Raw genomic sequence first — 22963 nt, 5'->3', positions numbered from 1 at the left:
ATGGATTTATCTTTTCATCCCAGAGTAAAACCTTCATATGACATCAGCTTAACAGATAAAGAATAGTTTCCACTCCGCTGTGAGCAGGATTCGAACCTGCGCAGGGAAACCCCATTGGATTTCGAGTCCAACGCCTTAACCTCTCGGCCATCACAGCTACATGTGTTTACATCTGAATAAAAACCTGAAGGAGGGACATAAAGGAAGGAACAACGCGAGATGAGAAACTGAAGAGAGGACTGAAATGGATGCAGACACTTGGAGTAACTTTTATATTAGTGAGATAAATATTAAAAATCCAGATAGGAACTGGTTTTAGTCTTTGGATTCTTTGCAAATAAAACAAGACAGAAGAACTCAATTCATGTTTTACTTTAATATACAGGAAATTTATTGGTCTAGTATTTTAAACCAACTGATTCTCCCAGTCTAAAATCATTGTGAGCAGGATTCGAACCTGCGCGGGGAAACCCCATTAGATTTCGAGACGAGTTAACCGCTCGGCCATCACAGCTGCCTGCCGCCCAATCAGAGGAAAAATAAATCCAACATGATCCAAGCCAGAGGTCAAGTCCTCTAGGGTCGCCAGTCTGGACAAGAAACAGGAAAAAATTATTCATTAAAATTAATTACCCAAGTAAGCAGCAGATTAACATGACTGTTGTGTTTGCATTACCTGAGGAAGCCAGAGTACCCACGAAGAACGCACAAATTCAGAAGGAGAACATGCAAACTGGAGCTTCAAACTCTGAAATAACCTTTAAAAGAAAATAATTTTCACTCAAGGCTCAAGAAGTTATCCAGTCTCCTTAAATAATAGCAATAATGTATACCTTATACAAGAAAACCACCAGAAACATAGAAATTCATTTAAAAAACAACACAATAATTATTAACTATAATTAAAACTTACTCAGATTTCTAAGCTCAGTTTCAGAATCAGGAGCACAACATGTATGACATTTAAAAAGTTATTCAAATCATTTCAACTCTCTGGTTCTGGAATAATATTTAATTTTTAAGTATTAGTGTTAAGAGAGATTATTTGTATTTTCCACGTATTGTCAATACTGTCCATTTATAGACAAATATATGATGAAATCACTGTGAACAGGATTCAAAACACACGAGGAAATAACTTCATTTGGAAAGTTTCTTCCTAAATGATATTAAGAAGATGTATTTTCTGAAATCCTAGTCATTTTAATACAAAACCCTTCCCAGGATGATTTATAAATCACTCGCTGTGAGCAGGATTCGAACCTGCGTGGGGAAACCCCATTGGATTTCAAATCCAACGCCTTAACCTCTCGGCCATCAAAGCTGCTTAAGGCTTAGGTAAATCTGAATAAAAAAACATAGATGGGATTTAAGTGGTTGGAAGGGGAGGGATGAGGAAAAAGAAGATTTTTGGAAAGAAAGAATTAATTGGGATGATAAAATCCTCTAAAAAGAGATGAGAAAGTGGAATTAGATGGAGAACAAAACTGGGAGTAAATGATGGTTCTGAAAATGCTAAGAAACACATAGGTGGAATAAAAAGGGTTGTGAAAAGGGGTAAAGAAGATCCTGATGATACTTGACAACATGGAGAGTTCAACTTTTTAAAATCTGTGCATCAATTTCAGAAGATTAAATCAAACCCAGGGAACAAACTGAGATTTGGTAAATGCAGGATAACATCTGTGAAAGTCAACAAACAAGAGTTTGTGTCATCTTTAGTTTAAGATTTTATATCTGCTTTTGTTTCATGTGGAAATCAGAATTAAACGCAATCTAATAAAAAACTGTCACACTTAAACTTTCATTTATTTGATCTACAACTTTTTACAGTAAAAAGTCGCTGTGAGCAGGAATCAAACCTACGTGGGGAAACCCCATTGAATTTCTAATCCAACGCCTTAACCACTCGGCCATCACAGCTGAAAATTCTATTATGTAACCAAGGAGGAAAAGATGGATGTAACAAGTCATTGGAATAATAAAGGCAATCTTGAACTAAGCCACAAGATCTCAGATGCTCTCCCTTAATCTGATCAACAGCTTCAGGTGTGGTGGACCCTGGACTCCAAAATCGCTGTGAGCAGGATTCGAACCTACGCGGGAAACCCCATTGGATTTCTAATCCAACGCCTTAACCGCTCGGCCATCACAGCTGGATATTTTGATATGTAGCGAACGATCAGAACATGGATGTAAAAGTGAAGTAAGAAACAAAATCAGGAGCTCTTCAGAGCTGTTGGATGCTCTCCCTTGATTAGTAGCTAAATAAATTCAGGTGTGTTGGACCCTGTATTCTAAAATCGCTGTGAGCAGGATTCGAACCTACGCGGGGAAACCCCATTGGATTTCAAATCCAACGCCTTAACCTCTCGGCCATCACAGCTGGATGCCTTGACATGTAATCAAGGAGCAACAAGTGAACGTATTACTGAACCTGAAATCTGAAATAAAAAAAGGTTTTTCTGCAGCTTTTCATCAACCAAACAAATAGTTCAGATATGGTGGACCCTGGAGTCTAAAATCGCTGTAAGCAGGATTCGAGCCTACGCGGGAAACCCCATTGGATTTCTAATCCAACGCCTTAACCGCTCAGCCATCACAGCTGGATATTGTGATAAGTAGCGAACGATCAGAACATGGATGTAAAAGGTCACTAAAGTAAGAAACAAAATCAGGAGATCTTCAGAGCTGTTGGATGCTCTCCCTTGATTAGTAGCTAAATAAATTCAGGTGTGTTGGACCCTGTAGTCTAAAATCGCTGTGAGCAGGATTCGAGCCTACGCGGGAAACCCCATTGGATTTCTAATCCAACGCCTTAACCACTCGGCCATCACAGCTGGATATTGCCAAATGTTGCCAACGATCAGAACGTGGATGTAACAAGTCAGTGACATAATAAAAACAAATTTGACCTGAATCGGGAGATCTCAGATACTCTCCCTTTATCTGTTAACAGCTTCAGGTGTGTTGGAACTTGTTGTATAAAATCGCTGTGAGCAGGATTTGAACCTACGTGGGAAACCCCATTGGATTTCTAATCCAACGCCTTAACCACTCGGCCATCACAGCTGGATATTCTATTATATAACCAAGGAGCAAAAGATGGATGTAAAAAGTCACTGGCGAAATGAAGGCAACTTTGAACTACACCAAGAGATCTGAGATGCTCTCAATTCATTAATTGTTAAAAAAATTCAGGTGTGTTGGAACCTGAAGTCTAAAATCGCTGTGAACAGGATTTGAACCTGCGCGGGGAAACCCCATTGGATTTCAAATCCAACGCCTTAACCGCTCGGCCATCACAGCTGTATATTGTCATATGTAGCGAACGATCAGAATGTGGATGTGAACAGTCACTGAAGTATTAAAGACAAATCTAAACTACATGAGGAGATCTCAGATGCTCTCCCTCGATCTGTTAAACAGCATCACGTTTGTTGGGTTTGTTGGACCCTGTAGTCTAAAATCGCTGTGAGCAAGATTCGAACCTACGCGGGGAAACCCCATTGGATTTCAAATCCAACGCCTTAACCTCTCGGCCATCACAGCTGGATCTTCTATTATGCAACCAAGGAGGAAAAGATGGATGTAACAAGTCATTGGAATAATAAAGGCAATCTTGAACTAAACCACAAGATCTCAGATGCTCTCCTTTAATCTGATCAACAGCTTCAGGTGTGGTGGACCCTGGAGTCTAAACTCCCTGTGAGCAGGATTTGAACCTACGCGGGAAACCCCATTGGATTTCTAATCCAACGCCTTAACCGCTCGGCCATCACAGCAGGATATTGTGAAATGGAGCGAACGATCAGAACATGGATGTAAAAGGTCACTGAAGTAAGAGACACAATCAGGAGATCTTCAGAGCTGTTGGATGCTCTCCCTTGATTAGTAGCTAAATAAATTCAGGTGTGTTGGACCCTGTAGTCTAAAATCGCTGTGAGCAGGATTCGAACCTACACGAGAATACCCCATTGGATTTCTAATCCAACGCCTTAACCACTCGGCCATCACAGCTGGATATTGCCAAATGTTGCCAACGATCAGAACGTGGATGTAACAAGTCAGTGACATAATAAAAACAAATTTGACCTGAATCGGGAGATCTCAGATACTCTCCCTTTATCTGTTAACAGCTTCAGGTGTGTTGGAACTTGTTGTATAAAATCGCTGTGAGCAGGATTTGAACCTACGTGGGAAACCCCATTGGATTTCTAATCCAACGACTTAACCGCTCGGCCATCACAGCTGGATGCCTTGACATGTAATCAAGAAGCAACAAGTGAACGTACTACTGAACCTGAAATCTGAAATAAACCATGGTTTTTCTGCAGCTTTTCATCAGCCAGACAAATAGCTCAGATATGGTGGACCCTGGAGTCTAAAATCGCTGTGAGCAGGATTCGGGCCTACGCGGGGAAACCCCATTGGATTTCTAATCCAACGCCTTAACCACTCGGCCATCACAGCTGGATATTCTATTATATAACCAAGGAGCAAAAGATGGATGTAAAAAGTCATTGGAGTGATAAACACAATCTTGAACTAAACCAGGAGATCTCAGATGCTCTCATTAATCTGATCAACAGCATCAGGTGTGGTGGATCCTGGAGTCTAAAATCGCTGTGAGCAGGACTCGAACCTGAGCGGGAAACCCCATTGGATTTCTAATCCAACGCCTTAACCACTCGGCCATCACAGCTGGATATTCTATTATATAACCAAGGAGCAAAAGATGGATGTAAAAAGTCACTGGCGAAATGAAGGCAACTTTGAACTACACCAAGAGATCTGAGATGCTCTCAATTCATTAATTGTTAAAAAAATTCAGGTGTGTTGGAACCTGAAGTCTAAAATCGCTGTGAGCAGGATTTGAACCTGAGCGGGAAACCCCATTGGATTTCTAATCCAACGCCTTAACCACTCGGCCATCACAGCTGGATATTGCCAAATGTTGCCAACGATCAGAACGTGGATGTAACAAGTCAGTGACATAATAAAAACAAATTTGACCTGAATCGGGAGATCTCAGATACTCTCCCTTTATCTGTTAACAGCTTCAGGTGTGTTGGAACTTGTTGTATAAAATCGCTGTGAGCAGGATTTGAACCTACGTGGGAAACCCCATTGGATTTCTAATCCAACGCCTTAACCACTCGGCCATCACAGCTGGATATTCTATTATATAACCAAGGAGCAAAAGATGGATGTAAAAAGTCACTGGCGAAATGAAGGCAACTTTGAACTACACCAAGAGATCTGAGATGCTCTCAATTCATTAATTGTTAAAAAAATTCAGGTGTGTTGGAACCTGAAGTCTAAAATCGCTGTGAGCAGGATTTGAACCTGAGCGGGAAACCCCATTGGATTTCTAATCCAACGCCTTAACCACTCGGCCATCACAGCTGGATATTGCCAAATGTTGCCAACGATCAGAACGTGGATGTAACAAGTCAGTGACATAATAAAAACAAATTTGACCTGAATCGGGAGATCTCAGATACTCTCCCTTTATCTGTTAACAGCTTCAGGTGTGTTGGAACTTGTTGTATAAAATCGCTGTGAGCAGGATTTGAACCTACGTGGGAAACCCCATTGGATTTCTAATCCAACGCCTTAACCACTCGGCCATCACAGCTGGATATTCTATTATATAACCAAGGAGCAAAAGATGGATGTAAAAAGTCACTGGCGAAATGAAGGCAACTTTGAACTACACCAAGAGATCTGAGATGCTCTCAATTCATTAATTGTTAAAAAAATTCAGGTGTGTTGGAACCTGAAGTCTAAAATCGCTGTGAACAGGATTTGAACCTGCGCGGGGAAACCCCATTGGATTTCAAATCCAACGCCTTAACCGCTCGGCCATCACAGCTGTATATTGTCATATGTAGCGAACGATCAGAATGTGGATGTGAACAGTCACTGAAGTATTAAAGACAAATCTAAACTACATGAGGAGATCTCAGATGCTCTCCCTCGATCTGTTAAACAGCATCACGTTTGTTGGGTTTGTTGGACCCTGTAGTCTAAAATCGCTGTGAGCAAGATTCGAACCTACGCGGGGAAACCCCATTGGATTTCAAATCCAACGCCTTAACCTCTCGGCCATCACAGCTGGATCTTCTATTATGCAACCAAGGAGGAAAAGATGGATGTAACAAGTCATTGGAATAATAAAGGCAATCTTGAACTAAACCACAAGATCTCAGATGCTCTCCTTTAATCTGATCAACAGCTTCAGGTGTGGTGGACCCTGGAGTCTAAACTCCCTGTGAGCAGGATTTGAACCTACGCGGGAAACCCCATTGGATTTCTAATCCAACGCCTTAACCGCTCGGCCATCACAGCAGGATATTGTGAAATGGAGCGAACGATCAGAACATGGATGTAAAAGGTCACTGAAGTAAGAGACACAATCAGGAGATCTTCAGAGCTGTTGGATGCTCTCCCTTGATTAGTAGCTAAATAAATTCAGGTGTGTTGGACCCTGTAGTCTAAAATCGCTGTGAGCAGGATTCGAACCTACACGAGAATACCCCATTGGATTTCTAATCCAACGCCTTAACCACTCGGCCATCACAGCTGGATATTGCCAAATGTTGCCAACGATCAGAACGTGGATGTAACAAGTCAGTGACATAATAAAAACAAATTTGACCTGAATCGGGAGATCTCAGATACTCTCCCTTTATCTGTTAACAGCTTCAGGTGTGTTGGAACTTGTTGTATAAAATCGCTGTGAGCAGGATTTGAACCTACGTGGGAAACCCCATTGGATTTCTAATCCAACGCCTTAACCGCTCGGCCATCACAGCTGGATGCCTTGACATGTAATCAAGAAGCAACAAGTGAACGTACTACTGAACCTGAAATTTGAAATAAACCATGGTTTTTCTGCAGCTTTTCATCAGCCAGACAAATAGCTCAGATATGGTGGACCCTGGAGTCTAAAATCGCTGTGAGCAGGATTCGGGCCTACGCGGGGAAACCCCATTGGATTTCTAATCCAACGCCTTAACCACTCGGCCATCACAGCTGGATATTCTATTATATAACCAAGGAGCAAAAGATGGATGTAAAAAGTCATTGGAGTGATAAACACAATCTTGAACTAAACCAGGAGATCTCAGATGCTCTCATTAATCTGATCAACAGCATCAGGTGTGGTGGATCCTGGAGTCTAAAATCGCTGTGAGCAGGACTCGAACCTGAGCGGGAAACCCCATTGGATTTCTAATCCAACGCCTTAACCACTCGGCCATCACAGCTGGATATTCTATTATATAACCAAGGAGCAAAAGATGGATGTAAAAAGTCACTGGCGAAATGAAGGCAACTTTGAACTACACCAAGAGATCTGAGATGCTCTCAATTCATTAATTGTTAAAAAAATTCAGGTGTGTTGGAACCTGAAGTCTAAAATCGCTGTGAGCAGGATTTGAACCTGAGCGGGAAACCCCATTGGATTTCTAATCCAACGCCTTAACCACTCGGCCATCACAGCTGGATATTGCCAAATGTTGCCAACGATCAGAACGTGGATGTAACAAGTCAGTGACATAATAAAAACAAATTTGACCTGAATCGGGAGATCTCAGATACTCTGCCTTTATCTGTTAACAGGTTCAGGTGTGTTGGAACTTGTTGTATAAAATCGCTGTGAGCAGGATTTGAACCTACGCGGGAAACCCCATTGGATTTCTAATCCAACGCCTTAACCGCTCGGCCATCACAGCTGGATGCCTTGACATGTAATCAAGAAGCAACAAGTGAACGTACTACTGAACCTGAAATTTGAAATAAACCATGGTTTTTCTGCAGCTTTTCATCAGCCAGACAAATAGCTCAGATATGGTGGACCCTGGAGTCTAAAATCGCTGTGAGCAGTATTCGGGCCTACGCGGGGAAACCCCATTGGATTTCTAATCCAACGCCTTAACCGCTCGGCCATCACAGCTGGATGCCTTGACATGTAATCAAGAAGCAACAAGTGAACGTACTACTGAACCTGAAATTTGAAATAAACCATGGTTTTTCTGCAGCTTTTCATCAGCCAGACAAATAGCTCAGATATGGTGGACCCTGGAGTCTAAAATCGCTGTGAGCAGTATTCGGGCCTACGCGGGGAAACCCCATTGGATTTCTAATCCAACGCCTTAACCACTCGGCCATCACAGCTGGATATTCTATTATATAACCAAGGAGCAAAAGATGGATGTAAAAAGTCACTGGCGAAATGAAGGCAACTTTGAACTACACCAAGAGATCTGAGATGCTCTCAATTCATTAATTGTTAAAAAAATTCAGGTGTGTTGGAACCTGAAGTATAAAATCGCTGTGAGCAGGATTAGAACCTGCGCGGGGAAACCCCATTGGATTTCAAATCCAACGCCTTAACCGCTCGGCCATCACAGCTGTATATTGTCATATGTAGCGAACGATCAGAATGTGGATGTGAACAGTCACTGAAGTATTAAACACAAATCTAAACTACATGAGGAGATCTCAGATGCTCTCCCTCGATCTGTTAAACAGCATCACGTATGTTGGACCCTGTAGTCTAAAATCGCTGTGAGCAGGATTCGAACCTACGTGGGGAAACCCCATTGGATTTCAAATCCAACGCCTTAACCTCTCGGCCATCACAGCTGGATGCCTTGACATGTAATCAAGGAGCAACAAGTGAACGTATTACTGAACCTGAAATCTGAAATAAAAAAAGGTTTTTCTGCAGCTTTTCATCAACCAAACAAATAGTTCAGATATGGTGGACCCTGGAGTCTAAAATCGCTGTAAGCAGGATTCGAACCTACGCGGGAAACCCCATTGGATTTCGAATCCAACGCCTTAACCTCTCGGCCATCACAGCAAGACAATGCCAAATGTTGCCAACGATCAGAACGTGGATGTAACAAGTCAGTGACATAATAAAAACAAATTTGACCTGAATCGGGAGATCTCAGATACTCTCCCTTTATCTTTTAACAGCTTCAGGTGTGTTGGAACTTGTTGTATAAAATGGCTGTGATTAGGATTTGAACCTACGTGGGGAAACCCCATTGGATTTCAAATCTAACGCGTTAACCACTCGGCCATCACAGCTGGATCTTCTATTATGCAACCAAGGAGGAAAAGATGGATGTAACAAGTCATTGGAATAATAAAGGCAATATTGAACTAAACCACAAGATCTCAGATGCTCTCCCTTAATCTGATCAACAGCTTCAGGTGTGGTGGACCCTGGAGTCTAAACTCCCTGTGAGCAGGATTCGAACCTACGCGGGAAACCCCATTGGATTTCTAATCCAACGCCTTAACCACTCGGCCATCACAGCTGGATATTGCCAAAAGTTGCCAACGATCAGAACGTGGATGTAACAAGTTAGTGACGTAATAAAAACAAATTTGACCTGAATCGGGAGATCTCAGATACTCTCCCTTTCTCTGTTAACAGCTTCAGGTGTGTTGGTACTTGTTGTATAAAATCGCTGTGAGTAGGATTTGAACCTACGCGGGGAAACCCCATTGGATTTCTAATCCAACGCCTTAACCGCTCGGCCATCACAGCTGGATGCCTTGACATGTAATCAAGAAGCAACAAGTGAACGTACTACTGAACCTGAAATCTGAAATAAACCATGGTTTTTCTGCAGCTTTTCATCAGCCAGACAGATTGCTCAGATATGGTGGACCCTGGAGTCTAAAATCTCTGTGAGCAGGATTTGAACCTACGCGGGGAAACCCATTTGGATTTCAAATCTAACGCCTTAACAACTCGGCCATCACAGCTGCATATTCCATAATGTAACCCAGGAGCAAAAGATGGATGTAACAAGTCATTGGAGTAATAAACAGAATCTTGAACTAAACCAGGAGATCTCAGATGCTCTCATTAATCTGATCAACAGCATCAGGTGTGGTGGACCCTGGAGTCTAAAATCGCTGTGAGCAGGATTCGAACCTACGCGGGAAACCCCATTGGATTTCTAATCCAACGCCTTAACCGCTCGGCCATCACAGCTGGATGCCTTGACATGTAATCAAGAAGCAACAAGTGAACGTACTACTGAACCTGAAGTCTGAAATAAACCATGGTTTTTCTGCAGCTTTTCATCAGCCAGACAAATAGCTCAGATATGGTGGACCCTGGAGTCTAAAATCGCTGTGAGCAGGATTCGGGCCTACGCGGGGAAACCCCATTGGATTTCTAATCCAACGCCTTAACCACTCGGCCATCACAGCTGGATATTCTATTATATAACCAAGGAGCAAAAGATGGATGTAAAAAGTCACTGGTGAAATGAAGGCAACTTTGAACTACACCAAGAGATCTGAGATGCTCTCAATTCATTAATTGTTAAAAAAATTCAGGTGTGTTGGAACCTGAAGTCTAAAATCGCTGTGAGCAGGATTTGAACCTGCGCGGGGAAACCCCATTGGATTTCAAATCCAACGCCTTAACCTCTCGGCCATCAAAGCTGCTTAAGGCTTAGGTAAATCTGAATAAAAAAACATAGATGGGATTTAAGTGGTTGGAAGGGGAGGGATGAGGAAAAAGAAGATTTTTGGAAAGAAAGAATTAATTGGGATGATAAAATCCTCTAAAAAGAGATGAGAAAGTGGAATTAGATGGAGAACAAAACTGGGAGTAAATGATGGTTCTGAAAATGCTAAGAAACACATAGGTGGAATAAAAAGGGTTGTGAAAAGGGGTAAAGAAGATCCTGATGATACTTGACAACATGGAGAGTTCAACTTTTTAAAATCTGTGCATCAATTTCAGAAGATTAAATCAAACCCAGGGAACAAACTGAGATTTGGTAAATGCAGGATAACATCTGTGAAAGTCAACAAACAAGAGTTTGTGTCATCTTTAGTTTAAGATTTTATATCTGCTTTTGTTTCATGTGGAAATCAGAATTAAACGCAATCTAATAAAAAACTGTCACACTTAAACTTTCATTTATTTGATCTACAACTTTTTACAGTAAAAAGTCGCTGTGAGCAGGAATCAAACCTACGTGGGGAAACCCCATTGAATTTCTAATCCAACGCCTTAACCACTCGGCCATCACAGCTGAAAATTCTATTATGTAACCAAGGAGGAAAAGATGGATGTAACAAGTCATTGGAATAATAAAGGCAATCTTGAACTAAGCCACAAGATCTCAGATGCTCTCCCTTAATCTGATCAACAGCTTCAGGTGTGGTGGACCCTGGACTCCAAAATCGCTGTGAGCAGGATTCGAACCTACGCGGGAAACCCCATTGGATTTCTAATCCAACGCCTTAACCGCTCGGCCATCACAGCTGGATATTTTGATATGTAGCGAACGATCAGAACATGGATGTAAAAGTGAAGTAAGAAACAAAATCAGGAGCTCTTCAGAGCTGTTGGATGCTCTCCCTTGATTAGTAGCTAAATAAATTCAGGTGTGTTGGACCCTGTATTCTAAAATCGCTGTGAGCAGGATTCGAACCTACGCGGGGAAACCCCATTGGATTTCAAATCCAACGCCTTAACCTCTCGGCCATCACAGCTGGATGCCTTGACATGTAATCAAGGAGCAACAAGTGAACGTATTACTGAACCTGAAATCTGAAATAAAAAAAGGTTTTTCTGCAGCTTTTCATCAACCAAACAAATAGTTCAGATATGGTGGACCCTGGAGTCTAAAATCGCTGTAAGCAGGATTCGGACCTACGCGGGAAACCCCATTGGATTTCGAATCCAACGCCTTAACCTCTCGGCCATCACAGCAAGACATTGCCAAATGTTGCCAACGATCAAAACGTGGATGTAACAAGTCAGTGACATAATAAAAACAAATTTGACCTGAATCGGGAGATCTCAGATACTCTCCCTTTATCTGTTAACAGCTTCAGGTGTGTTGGAACTTGTTGTATAAAATCGCTGTGAGCAGGATTTGAACCTACGTGGGGAAACCTCATTGGATTTCAAATCTAACGACTTAACCACTCGGCCATCACAGGTGGATCTTCTATTATGCAACCAAGGAGGAAAAGATGGATGTAACATGTCATTGGAATAATAAAGGCAATCTTGAACTAAACCACAAGATGTCAGATGCTCTCCCTTAATCTGATCAACAGCTTCAGGTGTGATGGACCCTGGAGTCTAAACTCGCTGTGAGTAGGATTCGAACCTACGCGGGAAACCCCATTGGATTTCTAATCCAACGCCTTAACCGCTCAGCCATCACAGCTGGATATTGTGATAAGTAGCGAACGATCAGAACATGGATGTAAAAGGTCACTAAAGTAAGAAACAAAATCAGGAGATCTTCAGAGCTGTTGGATGCTCTCCCTTGATTAGTAGCTAAATAAATTCAGGTGTGTTGGACCCTGTAGTCTAAAATCGCTGTGAGCAGGATTCGAGCCTACGCGGGAAACCCCATTGGATTTCTAATCCAACGCCTTAACCACTCGGCCATCACAGCTGGATATTGCCAAATGTTGCCAACGATCAGAACGTGGATGTAACAAGTCAGTGACATAATAAAAACAAATTTGACCTGAATCGGGAGATCTCAGATACTCTCCCTTTATCTGTTAACAGCTTCAGGTGTGTTGGAACTTGTTGTATAAAATCGCTGTGAGCAGGATTTGAACCTACGTGGGAAACCCCATTGGATTTCTAATCCAACGCCTTAACCACTCGGCCATCACAGCTGGATATTCTATTATATAACCAAGGAGCAAAAGATGGATGTAAAAAGTCACTGGCGAAATGAAGGCAACTTTGAACTACACCAAGAGATCTGAGATGCTCTCAATTCATTAATTGTTAAAAAAATTCAGGTGTGTTGGAACCTGAAGTCTAAAATCGCTGTGAACAGGATTTGAACCTGCGCGGGGAAACCCCATTGGATTTCAAATCCAACGCCTTAACCGCTCGGCCATCACAGCTGTATATTGTCATATGTAGCGAACGATCAGAATGTGGATGTGAACAGTCACTGAAGTATTAAAGACAAATCTAAACTACATGAGGAGATCTCAGATGCTCTCCCTCGATCTGTTAAACAGCATCACGTTTGTTGGGTTTGTTGGACCCTGTAGTCTAAAATCGCTGTGAGCAAGATTCGAACCTACGCGGGGAAACCCCATTGGATTTCAAATCCAACGCCTTAACCTCTCGGCCATCACAGCTGGATCTTCTATTATGCAACCAAGGAGGAAAAGATGGATGTAACAAGTCATTGGAATAATAAAGGCAATCTTGAACTAAACCACAAGATCTCAGATGCTCTCCTTTAATCTGATCAACAGCTTCAGGTGTGGTGGACCCTGGAGTCTAAACTCCCTGTGAGCAGGATTTGAACCTACGCGGGAAACCCCATTGGATTTCTAATCCAACGCCTTAACCGCTCGGCCATCACAGCAGGATATTGTGAAATGGAGCGAACGATCAGAACATGGATGTAAAAGGTCACTGAAGTAAGAGACACAATCAGGAGATCTTCAGAGCTGTTGGATGCTCTCCCTTGATTAGTAGCTAAATAAATTCAGGTGTGTTGGACCCTGTAGTCTAAAATCGCTGTGAGCAGGATTCGAACCTACACGAGAATACCCCATTGGATTTCTAATCCAACGCCTTAACCACTCGGCCATCACAGCTGGATATTGCCAAATGTTGCCAACGATCAGAACGTGGATGTAACAAGTCAGTGACATAATAAAAACAAATTTGACCTGAATCGGGAGATCTCAGATACTCTCCCTTTATCTGTTAACAGCTTCAGGTGTGTTGGAACTTGTTGTATAAAATCGCTGTGAGCAGGATTTGAACCTACGTGGGAAACCCCATTGGATTTCTAATCCAACGACTTAACCGCTCGGCCATCACAGCTGGATGCCTTGACATGTAATCAAGAAGCAACAAGTGAACGTACTACTGAACCTGAAATCTGAAATAAACCATGGTTTTTCTGCAGCTTTTCATCAGCCAGACAAATAGCTCAGATATGGTGGACCCTGGAGTCTAAAATCGCTGTGAGCAGGATTCGGGCCTACGCGGGGAAACCCCATTGGATTTCTAATCCAACGCCTTAACCACTCGGCCATCACAGCTGGATATTCTATTATATAACCAAGGAGCAAAAGATGGATGTAAAAAGTCATTGGAGTGATAAACACAATCTTGAACTAAACCAGGAGATCTCAGATGCTCTCATTAATCTGATCAACAGCATCAGGTGTGGTGGATCCTGGAGTCTAAAATCGCTGTGAGCAGGACTCGAACCTGAGCGGGAAACCCCATTGGATTTCTAATCCAACGCCTTAACCACTCGGCCATCACAGCTGGATATTCTATTATATAACCAAGGAGCAAAAGATGGATGTAAAAAGTCACTGGCGAAATGAAGGCAACTTTGAACTACACCAAGAGATCTGAGATGCTCTCAATTCATTAATTGTTAAAAAAATTCAGGTGTGTTGGAACCTGAAGTCTAAAATCGCTGTGAGCAGGATTTGAACCTGAGCGGGAAACCCCATTGGATTTCTAATCCAACGCCTTAACCACTCGGCCATCACAGCTGGATATTGCCAAATGTTGCCAACGATCAGAACGTGGATGTAACAAGTCAGTGACATAATAAAAACAAATTTGACCTGAATCGGGAGATCTCAGATACTCTCCCTTTATCTGTTAACAGGTTCAGGTGTGTTGGAACTTGTTGTATAAAATCGCTGTGAGCAGTATTCGGGCCTACGCGGGGAAACCCCATTGGATTTCTAATCCAACGCCTTAACCGCTCGGCCATCACAGCTGGATACCTTGACATGTAATCAAGAAGCAACAAGTGAACGTACTACTGAACCTGAAATTTGAAATAAACCATGGTTTTTCTGCAGCTTTTCATCAGCCAGACAAATAGCTCAGATATGGTGGACCCTGGAGTCTAAAATCGCTGTGAGCAGTATTCGGGCCTACGCGGGGAAACCCCATTGGATTTCTAATCCAACGCCTTAACCACTCGGCCATCACAGCTGGATATTCTATTATATAACCAAGGAGCAAAAGATGGATGTAAAAAGTCACTGGCGAAATGAAGGCAACTTTGAACTACACCAAGAGATCTGAGATGCTCTCAATTCATTAATTGTTAAAAAAATTCAGGTGTGTTGGAACCTGAAGTATAAAATCGCTGTGAGCAGGATTAGAACCTGCGCAGGGAAACCCCATTGGATTTCTAATCCAACGCCTTAACCGCTCGGCCATCACAGCTGTATATTGTCATATGTAGCGAACGATCAGAATGTGGATGTGAACAGTCACTGAAGTATTAAACACAAATCTAAACTACATGAGGAGATCTCAGATGCTCTCCCTCGATCTGTTAAACAGCATCACGTATGTTGGACCCTGTAGTCTAAAATCGCTGTGAGCAGGATTCGAACCTACGTGGGGAAACCCCATTGGATTTCAAATCCAACGCCTTAACCTCTCGGCCATCACAGCTGGATGCCTTGACGTGTAATCAAGGAGCAACAAGTGAACGTATTACTGAACCTGAAATCTGAAATAAAAAAAGGTTTTTCTGCAGCTTTTCATCAACCAAACAAATAGTTCAGATATGGTGGACCCTGGAGTCTAAAATCGCTGTAAGCAGGATTCGAACCTACGCGGGAAACCCCATTGGATTTCGAATCCAACGCCTTAACCTCTCGGCCATCACAGCAAGACAATGCCAAATGTTGCCAACGATCAGAACGTGGATGTAACAAGTCAGTGACATAATAAAAACAAATTTGACCTGAATCGGGAGATCTCAGATACTCTCCCTTTATCTTTTAACAGCTTCAGGTGTGTTGGAACTTGTTGTATAAAATGGCTGTGATTAGGATTTGAACCTACGTGGGGAAACCCCATTGGATTTCAAATCTAACGCGTTAACCACTCGGCCATCACAGCTGGATCTTCTATTATGCAACCAAGGAGGAAAAGATGGATGTAACAAGTCATTGGAATAATAAAGGCAATCTTGAACTAAACCACAAGATCTCAGATGCTCTCCTTTAATCTGATCAACAGCTTCAGGTGTGGTGGACCCTGGAGTCTAAACTCCCTGTGAGCAGGATTCGAACCTACGCGGGAAACCCCATTGGATTTCTAATCCAACGCCTTAACCACTCGGCCATCACAGCTGGATATTGCCAAAAGTTGCCAACGATCAGAACGTGGATGTAACAAGTTAGTGACGTAATAAAAACAAATTTGACCTGAATCGGGAGATCTCAGATACTCTCCCTTTCTCTGTTAACAGCTTCAGGTGTGTTGGTACTTGTTGTATAAAATCGCTGTGAGTAGGATTTGAACCTACGCGGGGAAACCCCATTGGATTTCTAATCCAACGCCTTAACCGCTCGGCCATCACAGCTGGATGCCTTGACATGTAATCAAGAAGCAACAAGTGAACGTACTACTGAACCTGAAATCTGAAATAAACCATGGTTTTTCTGCAGCTTTTCATCAGCCAGACAGATTGCTCAGATATGGTGGACCCTGGAGTCTAAAATCTCTGTGAGCAGGATTTGAACCTACGCGGGGAAACCCATTTGGATTTCAAATCTAACGCCTTAACAACTCGGCCATCACAGCTGCATATTCCGTAATGTAACCCAGGAGCAAAAGATGGATGTAACAAGTCATTGGAGTAATAAACAGAATCTTGAACTAAACCAGGAGATCTCAGATGCTCTCATTAATCTGATCAACAGCATCAGGTGTGGTGGACCCTGGCGTCTAAAATCGCTGTGAGCAGGACTCGAACCTGCGCGGGAAACCCCATTGGATTTCTAATCCAACGCCTTAACCGCTCGGCCATCACAGCTGGATGCCTTGACATGTAATCAAGAAGCAACAAGTGAACGTACTACTGAACCTGAAGTCTGAAATAAACCATGGTTTTTCTGCAGCTTTTCATCAGCCAGACAAATAGCTCAGATATGGTGGACCCTGGAGTCTAAAATCGCTGTGAGCAGGATTCGGGCCTACGCGGGGAAACCCCATTGGATTTCTAATCCAACGCCTTAACCACTCGGCCATCACAGCTGGATATTCTATTATATAACCAAGGAGCAAAAGATGGATGTAAAAAGTCACTGGTGAAATGAAGGCAACTTTGAACTACACCAAGAGATCTGAGATGCTCTCAATTCATTAATTGTTAAAAAAATTCAGGTGTGTTGGAACCTGAAGTCTAAAATCGCTGTGAGCAGGATTTGAACCTGCGCGGGGAAACCCCATTGGATTTCAAATCCAACGCCTTAACCGCTCGGCCATCACAGCTGTATATTGTCATATGTAGCGAACGATCAGAATGTGGATGTGAACAGTCACTGAAGTATTAAAGACAAATCTAAACTACATGAGGAGATCTCAGATGCTCTCCCTCGATCTGTTAAACAGCATCACGTTTGTTGGACCCTGTAGTCTAAAATCGCTGTGAGCAGGATTCGAACCTTGTTGTTGCGCAACACCCCCCCCCTCCTTTCTGTCTCTACTGTCTCACTCTCTGCTTCCTCTTCTGAGAGGGGAGATGTGCTACCAGCTCTCCATCTAACGGGTTAATTGAGTTTCCTAAATCTGCCGGGATTTACCCTGTCCAGAACTGAAGTAAACTCTGTTTAAGCTGGTTTCGAGAAACGATTCGCCTGGTTTTCTGACGGCCTACATCCAGGTGTCCCACCCTTCTTCCCCCTGTGAATTAGCCAGACTGAGCAGCCTACAGCCAACTAGTTTCACAGAGCACACCTGTTAACGGTCGCTCGTTCTCTATTTTACAACTTGCATTTGTTATTGAACCAGGTAGGTTTTAGTGACTCGGGCGAGTCCCAAGGATGTTGTTTTAAATTTGGGCTACCAGCAACCTATAAAACATTTTCCACCTCTTCCTCTCCAGAATCAAACATCACAGCTATTTTACAACCATCAAAGAACTTTAAGGTGACTCATTAACTGAATGTCCACAACATCTTTTAGATTTTCTTTATGCTAAATATTTTATTAGTAAGGCATTTTTGCAAGGGTCAGTACAGCTTAATTCAGTAGCAGAAATAATCAAATAAGTAAAATCAATCATCTAGTCTATCTTTCCCTACTGCTGACACTGAAAACTAAAAAAGGAACCTTTGAGAGAGACGGACGGAGCCTGGCGCCTCGAACCCCAGACCTGGCACGACGACGAAGAAGGTGCTGCAGCAGGAGGAAGACGCCGATCGATGAAGGCCAGGATCTCCGCAGGTCTGATGATGAAGAAGGTGTTGCAGCAGGAGGAAGACGCCGATCGATGAAGGCCAGGATCTCCGCAGGTCTGATGATGAAGAAGGTGTTGCAGCAGGAGGAAGATGTTGATCAGCGAAGGCAGGAATCTCTGTAGGTCTGATGAGCCTCCTCTCCGCATGGATGGTGAGGTCACACAGGACTTGGTGCTGGCAGGAAGGAAGGCACCAGTTCTTCTTCTTTGTCTTTGCCTTTGTCTTCATCTTTGTCTTTGGGGTCTGAACCCAGCCGATGAGAGAAGTGCGATTTGAAGCCACAGGTTGTAGGGCTGACGGGTTGGTCCCCATGGCCGGACAGTCTTCGGCTCCGTGGCCCCGGCTCTTCTTCAGCTGCAGAGTTCTTTGTCCATCTCGATCTTGGCTCGAAGCTGCCCGGAGGATCCAACGAACGGTTCCTCTTTTGCACTCACCTTTTATAGGGTTTCTGACTGCTCAGACAGATGATCTCATATCCATCACTGTCTTACAGACATTTCCTGATGTCTGTGCTAATGTCTCAGGGTTGCTCAACCTCCTATGTCCATTGCCTGCACAACCTTTCACCTACTTTCTAAATAAGGCGTTGATCATCTCTGCTCTCCTGTTAGTTCCTTGCCTTTCACCTTTCACCTACTCTCTACCTCCAACATATCAGTGATGTTTAATTGCAGTTACACCTTTTTACACCATTTCAAGTTCAATGTCAAAATCACATTTATATCACATTTATTTTCTTTAGCTTCTCTGATTTAGCATTCATTTATAATTTTATAACCATAACTTATATCACATTTATTTTCTTCAGCTTCTCTGATCTATCATTCCTTTATGATTTTATAACCATAACTTATTAATTATCCTTATTATAATCCTAATGTGAGTTATTACAGATGTTTTTCTAAAAAGAAACCAAAAGAATAATCCATGATTCTAATTATTTAATACTAAAGTTACGGTTACTGGTTTTTCTTATAAATGTTCTCACAAATATAAGTGTAAGTATTATTACAAGTAAACCAATATTAATATAAGTATTTTACTTTGAATTTTATGAAATTACTAATAATGTTTAGATTTCATTCTTTAAAACTTTCATGCTTTGAAATAAGGAATAGTCTCAGCTATTTTTTATAAATCTGCAGGCTGGAAACTTCCTCTTTTTCCAGGAAACCTGCTTTTCCTGTTTAATGACTCTCTCTGACTGACTATGATTTCTTATGATTAGATAGAAAAAAGTAGAATTAAAGCAAAGTTTGCATGAGACAAAAACAACACACACAACCAGATTTATTTTATTGACACTTAAGTCTACTGTTGGGCCTAGATGTCACTTGAGTGATTCATTTTAAAGATAACTTTATTTATTATTACTGTTAAACTAACTTTATTGACACTTAAGTCTACTGTTGGGCCTAGATATCACTTGAGTGATTCATTTTAAAGATAACTTTATTTATTATTACTGCTAAACTAAAATCTCCAGCATGGGGAAGTGGGATGAGCTCGGATTTTCTTGACAGCGGGGAAACCCCATTGGATTTCTAATCCAACGCCTTAACCTCTCGGCCATCACAGCTGGATGCGTTGACATGTAATCAAGGAGCAACAAGTGAACGTATTACTGAACCTGAAATCTGAAATAAACCATGGTTTTTCTGCAGCTTTTCATCAGCCAGACAAATAGCTCAGATATGGTGGACCCTGGAGTCTAAAATCGCTGTAACCAGGATTCGAACCTACGCGGGAAACCCCATTGGATTTCGAATCCAACGCCTTAACCACTCGGCCATCACAGCTGGATATTGCCAAATGTTGCCAACGATCAGAACGTGGATGTAACAAATCAGTGACATAATAAAAACAAATTTGACCTGAATCGGGAGATCTCAGATACTCTCCCTTTATCTTTTAACAGCTTCAGGTGTGTTGGAACTTGTTGTATAAAGTGGCTGTGATTAGGATTTGAACCTACGTGGGGAAACCCCATTGGATTTCAAATCTAACGCGTTAACCACTTGGCCATCACAGGTGGATCTTCTATTATGCAACCAAGGAGGAAAAGATGGATGTAACAAGTCATTGGAATAATAAAGGCAATCTTGAACTAAACCACAAGATGTCAGATGCTCTCCCTTAATCTGATCAACAGCTTCAGGTGTGTTGGACCCTGGAGTCTAAACTCCCTGTGAGCAGGATTCGAACCTACGCGGGAAACCCCATTGGATTTCTAATCCAACGCCTTAACCACTCGGCCATCACAGCTGGATATTGCCAAATGTTGCCAACGATCAGAACGTGGATGTAACAAGTCAGTGACGTAATAAAAACAAATTTGACCTGAATCGGGAGATCTCAGATACTCTCCCTTTATCTGTTAACAGCTTCAGGTGTGTTGGTACTTGTTGTATAAAATCGCTGTGAGTAGGATTTGAACCTACGCGGGGAAACCCCATTGGATTTCTAATCCAACGCCTTAACCGCTCGGCCATCACAGCTGGATGCCTTGCCATGTAATCAAGAAGCAACAAGTGAACGTACTACTGAACCTGAAATCTGAAATAAACCATGGTTTTTCTGCAGCTTTTCATCAGCCAGACAGATTGCTCAGATATGGTGGACCCTGGAGTCTAAAATCTCTGTGAGCAGGATTGGAACCTACATGGGGAAACCCATTTGGATTTCAAATCTAACGCCTTAACCACTCGGCCATCACAGCTGCATATTCCGTCATGTAACCCAGGAGCAAAAGATGGATGTAACAAGTCATTGGAGTAATAAACAGAATGTTGAACTAAACCAGGAGATCTCAGATGCTCTCATTAATCTGATCAACAGCATCAGGTGTGGTGGACCCTGGAGTCTAAACTCCCTGTGAGCAGGATTCGAACCTACGCGGGAAACCCCATTGGATTTCTAATCCAACGCCTTAACCGCTCGGCCATCACAGCTGGATGCCTTGACATGTAATCAAGAAGCACCAAGTGAACGTACTACTGAACCTGAAATCTGAAATAAACCATGGTTTTTCTGCAGCTTTTCATCAGCCAGACAAATAGCTCAGATATGGTGGACCCTGGAGTCTAAAATCGCTGTGAGCAGGATTCGGGCCTACGCGGGGAAACCCCATTGGATTTCTAATCCAACGCCTTAACCACTCGGCCATCACAGCTGGATATTCTATTATATAACCAAGGAGCAAAAGATGGATGTAAAAAGTCATTGGAGTAATAAACACAATCTTGAACTAAACCAGGAGATCTAAGATGCTCTCATTAATCTGATCAACAGCATCAGGTGTGGTGGATCCTGGAGTCTAAAATCCCTGTGAGCAGGACTCGAACTTGAGTGGGAAACCCCATTGGATTTCTAATCCAACGCCTTAACCACTCGGCCATCACAGCTGGATATTGCCAAATGTTGCCAACGATCAGAACGTGGATGTAACAAGTCAGTGACATAATAAAAACAAATTTGACCTGAATCGGGAGATCTCAGATACTCTCCCTTTATCTGTTAACAGCTTCAGGTGTGTTGGAACTTGTTGTATAAAATCGCTGTGAGCAGGATTTGAACCTACGTGGGAAACCCCATTGGATTTCTAATCCAACGCCTTAACCGCTCGGCCATCACAGCTGGATGCCTTGACATGTAATCAAGAAGCAACAAGTGAACGTACTACTGAACCTGAAATTTGAAATAAACCATGGTTTTTCTGCAGCTTTTCATCAGCCAGACAAATAGCTCAGATATGGTGGACCCTGGAGTCTAAAATCGCTGTGAGCAGGATTCGGGCCTACGCGGGGAAACCCCATTGGATTTCTAATCCAACGCCTTAACCACTCGGCCATCACAGCTGGATATTCAATTATATAACCAAGGAGCAAAAGATGGATGTAAAAAGTCACTGGCGAAATGAAGGCAACTTTGAACTACACCAAGAGATCTGAGATGCTCTCAATTCATTAATTGTTAAAAAAATTCAGGTGTGTTGGAACCTGAAGTCTAAAATCGCTGTGAGCAGGATTTGAACCTGCACGGGGAAACCCCATTGGATTTCAAATCCAACGCCTTAACCGCTCGGCCATCACAGCTGTATATTGTCATATGTAGCGAACGATCAGAATGTGGATGTGAACAGTCACTGAAGTATTAAAGACAAATCTAAACTACATGAGGAGATCTCAGATGCTCTCCCTCGATCTGTTAAGCAGCATCACGTTTGTTGGACCCTGTAGTCTAAAATCGCTGTGAGCAGGATTCGAACCTACGCGGGGAAACCCCATTGGATTTCAAATCCAACGCCTTAACCTCTCGGCCATCACAGCTGGATGCCTTGACATGTAATCAAGAAGCAACAAGTGAACGTATTACTGAACCTGAAATCTGAAATAAAAAAAGGTTTTTCTGCAGCTTTTCATCAACCAAACAAATAGTTCAGATATGGTGGACCCTGGAGTCTAAAATCGCTGTAAGCAGGATTCGGACCTACGCGGGAAACCCCATTGGATTTCGAATCCAACGCCTTAACCTCTCGGCCATCACAGCAAGACATTGCCAAATGTTGCCAACGATCAGAACGTGGATGTAACAAGTCAGTGACATAATAAAAACAAATTTGACCTGAATCGGGAGATCTCAGATACTCTCCCTTTATCTGTTAACAGCTTCA

General features: G+C 42.5%; 76 non-coding genes across 76 annotated transcripts; all 76 read right to left on the bottom strand.

Moving 5' to 3' along the window:
- Positions 1-75: 75 nt before the first annotated feature.
- Positions 76-157, bottom strand: trnas-cga. Its single transcript has one exon. It is a non-coding gene; the product is annotated as a tRNA-Ser (tRNA).
- Positions 158-1242: 1085 nt separating this feature from the next.
- On the bottom strand, positions 1243-1324 carry trnas-uga. The gene has a single exon. It is a non-coding gene; the product is annotated as a tRNA-Ser (tRNA).
- A 517-nt stretch (positions 1325-1841) lies between these two features.
- On the bottom strand, positions 1842-1923 carry trnas-aga. The gene has a single exon. It is a non-coding gene; the product is annotated as a tRNA-Ser (tRNA).
- A 152-nt stretch (positions 1924-2075) lies between these two features.
- Positions 2076-2156, bottom strand: trnas-aga. Its single transcript has one exon. It is a non-coding gene; the product is annotated as a tRNA-Ser (tRNA).
- A 148-nt stretch (positions 2157-2304) lies between these two features.
- trnas-uga lies at positions 2305-2386 on the bottom strand. Its single transcript has one exon. It is a non-coding gene; the product is annotated as a tRNA-Ser (tRNA).
- A 139-nt stretch (positions 2387-2525) lies between these two features.
- On the bottom strand, positions 2526-2606 carry trnas-aga. The gene has a single exon. It is a non-coding gene; the product is annotated as a tRNA-Ser (tRNA).
- A 153-nt stretch (positions 2607-2759) lies between these two features.
- Positions 2760-2840, bottom strand: trnas-aga. Its single transcript has one exon. It is a non-coding gene; the product is annotated as a tRNA-Ser (tRNA).
- Positions 2841-2991: 151 nt separating this feature from the next.
- trnas-aga lies at positions 2992-3072 on the bottom strand. The gene has a single exon. It is a non-coding gene; the product is annotated as a tRNA-Ser (tRNA).
- Positions 3073-3227: 155 nt separating this feature from the next.
- On the bottom strand, positions 3228-3309 carry trnas-uga. The gene has a single exon. It is a non-coding gene; the product is annotated as a tRNA-Ser (tRNA).
- Positions 3310-3470: 161 nt separating this feature from the next.
- On the bottom strand, positions 3471-3552 carry trnas-uga. Its single transcript has one exon. It is a non-coding gene; the product is annotated as a tRNA-Ser (tRNA).
- Positions 3553-3704: 152 nt separating this feature from the next.
- Positions 3705-3785, bottom strand: trnas-aga. The gene has a single exon. It is a non-coding gene; the product is annotated as a tRNA-Ser (tRNA).
- Positions 3786-3938: 153 nt separating this feature from the next.
- On the bottom strand, positions 3939-4020 carry trnas-aga. Its single transcript has one exon. It is a non-coding gene; the product is annotated as a tRNA-Ser (tRNA).
- Positions 4021-4171: 151 nt separating this feature from the next.
- Positions 4172-4252, bottom strand: trnas-aga. The gene has a single exon. It is a non-coding gene; the product is annotated as a tRNA-Ser (tRNA).
- A 139-nt stretch (positions 4253-4391) lies between these two features.
- Positions 4392-4473, bottom strand: trnas-aga. The gene has a single exon. It is a non-coding gene; the product is annotated as a tRNA-Ser (tRNA).
- A 151-nt stretch (positions 4474-4624) lies between these two features.
- On the bottom strand, positions 4625-4705 carry trnas-aga. Its single transcript has one exon. It is a non-coding gene; the product is annotated as a tRNA-Ser (tRNA).
- A 155-nt stretch (positions 4706-4860) lies between these two features.
- trnas-aga lies at positions 4861-4941 on the bottom strand. The gene has a single exon. It is a non-coding gene; the product is annotated as a tRNA-Ser (tRNA).
- Positions 4942-5092: 151 nt separating this feature from the next.
- Positions 5093-5173, bottom strand: trnas-aga. The gene has a single exon. It is a non-coding gene; the product is annotated as a tRNA-Ser (tRNA).
- A 155-nt stretch (positions 5174-5328) lies between these two features.
- Positions 5329-5409, bottom strand: trnas-aga. The gene has a single exon. It is a non-coding gene; the product is annotated as a tRNA-Ser (tRNA).
- Positions 5410-5560: 151 nt separating this feature from the next.
- Positions 5561-5641, bottom strand: trnas-aga. Its single transcript has one exon. It is a non-coding gene; the product is annotated as a tRNA-Ser (tRNA).
- A 155-nt stretch (positions 5642-5796) lies between these two features.
- Positions 5797-5878, bottom strand: trnas-uga. Its single transcript has one exon. It is a non-coding gene; the product is annotated as a tRNA-Ser (tRNA).
- A 161-nt stretch (positions 5879-6039) lies between these two features.
- trnas-uga lies at positions 6040-6121 on the bottom strand. Its single transcript has one exon. It is a non-coding gene; the product is annotated as a tRNA-Ser (tRNA).
- A 152-nt stretch (positions 6122-6273) lies between these two features.
- Positions 6274-6354, bottom strand: trnas-aga. The gene has a single exon. It is a non-coding gene; the product is annotated as a tRNA-Ser (tRNA).
- A 153-nt stretch (positions 6355-6507) lies between these two features.
- Positions 6508-6589, bottom strand: trnas-aga. Its single transcript has one exon. It is a non-coding gene; the product is annotated as a tRNA-Ser (tRNA).
- Positions 6590-6740: 151 nt separating this feature from the next.
- trnas-aga lies at positions 6741-6821 on the bottom strand. Its single transcript has one exon. It is a non-coding gene; the product is annotated as a tRNA-Ser (tRNA).
- Positions 6822-6960: 139 nt separating this feature from the next.
- trnas-aga lies at positions 6961-7042 on the bottom strand. Its single transcript has one exon. It is a non-coding gene; the product is annotated as a tRNA-Ser (tRNA).
- Positions 7043-7193: 151 nt separating this feature from the next.
- On the bottom strand, positions 7194-7274 carry trnas-aga. Its single transcript has one exon. It is a non-coding gene; the product is annotated as a tRNA-Ser (tRNA).
- A 155-nt stretch (positions 7275-7429) lies between these two features.
- trnas-aga lies at positions 7430-7510 on the bottom strand. The gene has a single exon. It is a non-coding gene; the product is annotated as a tRNA-Ser (tRNA).
- Positions 7511-7661: 151 nt separating this feature from the next.
- Positions 7662-7742, bottom strand: trnas-aga. Its single transcript has one exon. It is a non-coding gene; the product is annotated as a tRNA-Ser (tRNA).
- Positions 7743-8339: 597 nt separating this feature from the next.
- trnas-uga lies at positions 8340-8421 on the bottom strand. The gene has a single exon. It is a non-coding gene; the product is annotated as a tRNA-Ser (tRNA).
- A 152-nt stretch (positions 8422-8573) lies between these two features.
- trnas-uga lies at positions 8574-8655 on the bottom strand. The gene has a single exon. It is a non-coding gene; the product is annotated as a tRNA-Ser (tRNA).
- A 139-nt stretch (positions 8656-8794) lies between these two features.
- trnas-cga lies at positions 8795-8875 on the bottom strand. Its single transcript has one exon. It is a non-coding gene; the product is annotated as a tRNA-Ser (tRNA).
- A 151-nt stretch (positions 8876-9026) lies between these two features.
- On the bottom strand, positions 9027-9108 carry trnas-uga. The gene has a single exon. It is a non-coding gene; the product is annotated as a tRNA-Ser (tRNA).
- A 152-nt stretch (positions 9109-9260) lies between these two features.
- On the bottom strand, positions 9261-9341 carry trnas-aga. The gene has a single exon. It is a non-coding gene; the product is annotated as a tRNA-Ser (tRNA).
- A 151-nt stretch (positions 9342-9492) lies between these two features.
- On the bottom strand, positions 9493-9574 carry trnas-aga. Its single transcript has one exon. It is a non-coding gene; the product is annotated as a tRNA-Ser (tRNA).
- A 139-nt stretch (positions 9575-9713) lies between these two features.
- trnas-uga lies at positions 9714-9795 on the bottom strand. The gene has a single exon. It is a non-coding gene; the product is annotated as a tRNA-Ser (tRNA).
- Positions 9796-9946: 151 nt separating this feature from the next.
- Positions 9947-10027, bottom strand: trnas-aga. The gene has a single exon. It is a non-coding gene; the product is annotated as a tRNA-Ser (tRNA).
- A 139-nt stretch (positions 10028-10166) lies between these two features.
- Positions 10167-10248, bottom strand: trnas-aga. Its single transcript has one exon. It is a non-coding gene; the product is annotated as a tRNA-Ser (tRNA).
- Positions 10249-10403: 155 nt separating this feature from the next.
- trnas-uga lies at positions 10404-10485 on the bottom strand. Its single transcript has one exon. It is a non-coding gene; the product is annotated as a tRNA-Ser (tRNA).
- Positions 10486-11002: 517 nt separating this feature from the next.
- On the bottom strand, positions 11003-11084 carry trnas-aga. The gene has a single exon. It is a non-coding gene; the product is annotated as a tRNA-Ser (tRNA).
- Positions 11085-11236: 152 nt separating this feature from the next.
- Positions 11237-11317, bottom strand: trnas-aga. Its single transcript has one exon. It is a non-coding gene; the product is annotated as a tRNA-Ser (tRNA).
- A 148-nt stretch (positions 11318-11465) lies between these two features.
- On the bottom strand, positions 11466-11547 carry trnas-uga. The gene has a single exon. It is a non-coding gene; the product is annotated as a tRNA-Ser (tRNA).
- Positions 11548-11686: 139 nt separating this feature from the next.
- trnas-cga lies at positions 11687-11767 on the bottom strand. The gene has a single exon. It is a non-coding gene; the product is annotated as a tRNA-Ser (tRNA).
- A 151-nt stretch (positions 11768-11918) lies between these two features.
- On the bottom strand, positions 11919-12000 carry trnas-uga. The gene has a single exon. It is a non-coding gene; the product is annotated as a tRNA-Ser (tRNA).
- A 152-nt stretch (positions 12001-12152) lies between these two features.
- Positions 12153-12233, bottom strand: trnas-aga. Its single transcript has one exon. It is a non-coding gene; the product is annotated as a tRNA-Ser (tRNA).
- A 153-nt stretch (positions 12234-12386) lies between these two features.
- trnas-aga lies at positions 12387-12467 on the bottom strand. Its single transcript has one exon. It is a non-coding gene; the product is annotated as a tRNA-Ser (tRNA).
- Positions 12468-12618: 151 nt separating this feature from the next.
- Positions 12619-12699, bottom strand: trnas-aga. Its single transcript has one exon. It is a non-coding gene; the product is annotated as a tRNA-Ser (tRNA).
- Positions 12700-12854: 155 nt separating this feature from the next.
- On the bottom strand, positions 12855-12936 carry trnas-uga. The gene has a single exon. It is a non-coding gene; the product is annotated as a tRNA-Ser (tRNA).
- A 161-nt stretch (positions 12937-13097) lies between these two features.
- trnas-uga lies at positions 13098-13179 on the bottom strand. Its single transcript has one exon. It is a non-coding gene; the product is annotated as a tRNA-Ser (tRNA).
- Positions 13180-13331: 152 nt separating this feature from the next.
- On the bottom strand, positions 13332-13412 carry trnas-aga. Its single transcript has one exon. It is a non-coding gene; the product is annotated as a tRNA-Ser (tRNA).
- Positions 13413-13565: 153 nt separating this feature from the next.
- Positions 13566-13647, bottom strand: trnas-aga. The gene has a single exon. It is a non-coding gene; the product is annotated as a tRNA-Ser (tRNA).
- A 151-nt stretch (positions 13648-13798) lies between these two features.
- On the bottom strand, positions 13799-13879 carry trnas-aga. The gene has a single exon. It is a non-coding gene; the product is annotated as a tRNA-Ser (tRNA).
- Positions 13880-14018: 139 nt separating this feature from the next.
- Positions 14019-14100, bottom strand: trnas-aga. The gene has a single exon. It is a non-coding gene; the product is annotated as a tRNA-Ser (tRNA).
- A 151-nt stretch (positions 14101-14251) lies between these two features.
- Positions 14252-14332, bottom strand: trnas-aga. Its single transcript has one exon. It is a non-coding gene; the product is annotated as a tRNA-Ser (tRNA).
- A 155-nt stretch (positions 14333-14487) lies between these two features.
- Positions 14488-14568, bottom strand: trnas-aga. The gene has a single exon. It is a non-coding gene; the product is annotated as a tRNA-Ser (tRNA).
- Positions 14569-15177: 609 nt separating this feature from the next.
- trnas-aga lies at positions 15178-15259 on the bottom strand. The gene has a single exon. It is a non-coding gene; the product is annotated as a tRNA-Ser (tRNA).
- Positions 15260-15411: 152 nt separating this feature from the next.
- On the bottom strand, positions 15412-15493 carry trnas-uga. Its single transcript has one exon. It is a non-coding gene; the product is annotated as a tRNA-Ser (tRNA).
- Positions 15494-15632: 139 nt separating this feature from the next.
- trnas-cga lies at positions 15633-15713 on the bottom strand. The gene has a single exon. It is a non-coding gene; the product is annotated as a tRNA-Ser (tRNA).
- Positions 15714-15864: 151 nt separating this feature from the next.
- On the bottom strand, positions 15865-15946 carry trnas-uga. The gene has a single exon. It is a non-coding gene; the product is annotated as a tRNA-Ser (tRNA).
- Positions 15947-16098: 152 nt separating this feature from the next.
- Positions 16099-16179, bottom strand: trnas-aga. Its single transcript has one exon. It is a non-coding gene; the product is annotated as a tRNA-Ser (tRNA).
- Positions 16180-16330: 151 nt separating this feature from the next.
- On the bottom strand, positions 16331-16412 carry trnas-aga. Its single transcript has one exon. It is a non-coding gene; the product is annotated as a tRNA-Ser (tRNA).
- Positions 16413-16551: 139 nt separating this feature from the next.
- Positions 16552-16633, bottom strand: trnas-uga. Its single transcript has one exon. It is a non-coding gene; the product is annotated as a tRNA-Ser (tRNA).
- A 151-nt stretch (positions 16634-16784) lies between these two features.
- Positions 16785-16865, bottom strand: trnas-aga. The gene has a single exon. It is a non-coding gene; the product is annotated as a tRNA-Ser (tRNA).
- Positions 16866-17004: 139 nt separating this feature from the next.
- trnas-aga lies at positions 17005-17086 on the bottom strand. The gene has a single exon. It is a non-coding gene; the product is annotated as a tRNA-Ser (tRNA).
- Positions 17087-17241: 155 nt separating this feature from the next.
- On the bottom strand, positions 17242-17323 carry trnas-uga. Its single transcript has one exon. It is a non-coding gene; the product is annotated as a tRNA-Ser (tRNA).
- A 2686-nt stretch (positions 17324-20009) lies between these two features.
- On the bottom strand, positions 20010-20090 carry trnas-cga. The gene has a single exon. It is a non-coding gene; the product is annotated as a tRNA-Ser (tRNA).
- Positions 20091-20475: 385 nt separating this feature from the next.
- Positions 20476-20556, bottom strand: trnas-aga. Its single transcript has one exon. It is a non-coding gene; the product is annotated as a tRNA-Ser (tRNA).
- Positions 20557-20707: 151 nt separating this feature from the next.
- Positions 20708-20789, bottom strand: trnas-aga. Its single transcript has one exon. It is a non-coding gene; the product is annotated as a tRNA-Ser (tRNA).
- A 139-nt stretch (positions 20790-20928) lies between these two features.
- Positions 20929-21010, bottom strand: trnas-uga. The gene has a single exon. It is a non-coding gene; the product is annotated as a tRNA-Ser (tRNA).
- Positions 21011-21161: 151 nt separating this feature from the next.
- trnas-aga lies at positions 21162-21242 on the bottom strand. Its single transcript has one exon. It is a non-coding gene; the product is annotated as a tRNA-Ser (tRNA).
- Positions 21243-21381: 139 nt separating this feature from the next.
- Positions 21382-21463, bottom strand: trnas-aga. Its single transcript has one exon. It is a non-coding gene; the product is annotated as a tRNA-Ser (tRNA).
- Positions 21464-21614: 151 nt separating this feature from the next.
- trnas-aga lies at positions 21615-21695 on the bottom strand. The gene has a single exon. It is a non-coding gene; the product is annotated as a tRNA-Ser (tRNA).
- A 151-nt stretch (positions 21696-21846) lies between these two features.
- Positions 21847-21927, bottom strand: trnas-aga. Its single transcript has one exon. It is a non-coding gene; the product is annotated as a tRNA-Ser (tRNA).
- Positions 21928-22066: 139 nt separating this feature from the next.
- trnas-aga lies at positions 22067-22148 on the bottom strand. The gene has a single exon. It is a non-coding gene; the product is annotated as a tRNA-Ser (tRNA).
- A 155-nt stretch (positions 22149-22303) lies between these two features.
- trnas-uga lies at positions 22304-22385 on the bottom strand. Its single transcript has one exon. It is a non-coding gene; the product is annotated as a tRNA-Ser (tRNA).
- Positions 22386-22537: 152 nt separating this feature from the next.
- Positions 22538-22619, bottom strand: trnas-uga. The gene has a single exon. It is a non-coding gene; the product is annotated as a tRNA-Ser (tRNA).
- Positions 22620-22758: 139 nt separating this feature from the next.
- Positions 22759-22839, bottom strand: trnas-cga. The gene has a single exon. It is a non-coding gene; the product is annotated as a tRNA-Ser (tRNA).
- Between the last annotated feature and the right edge of the window lie 124 nt (positions 22840-22963).

Source organism: Xiphophorus maculatus, chromosome 6 (assembly GCF_002775205.1).
Source record: "Xiphophorus maculatus strain JP 163 A chromosome 6, X_maculatus-5.0-male, whole genome shotgun sequence".
Classification (NCBI taxonomy): domain Eukaryota; kingdom Metazoa; phylum Chordata; class Actinopteri; order Cyprinodontiformes; family Poeciliidae; genus Xiphophorus; species Xiphophorus maculatus.
Note: the sequence above shows the minus strand (reverse complement) of the source record. Positions and strands in the feature narration are given on the sequence as shown.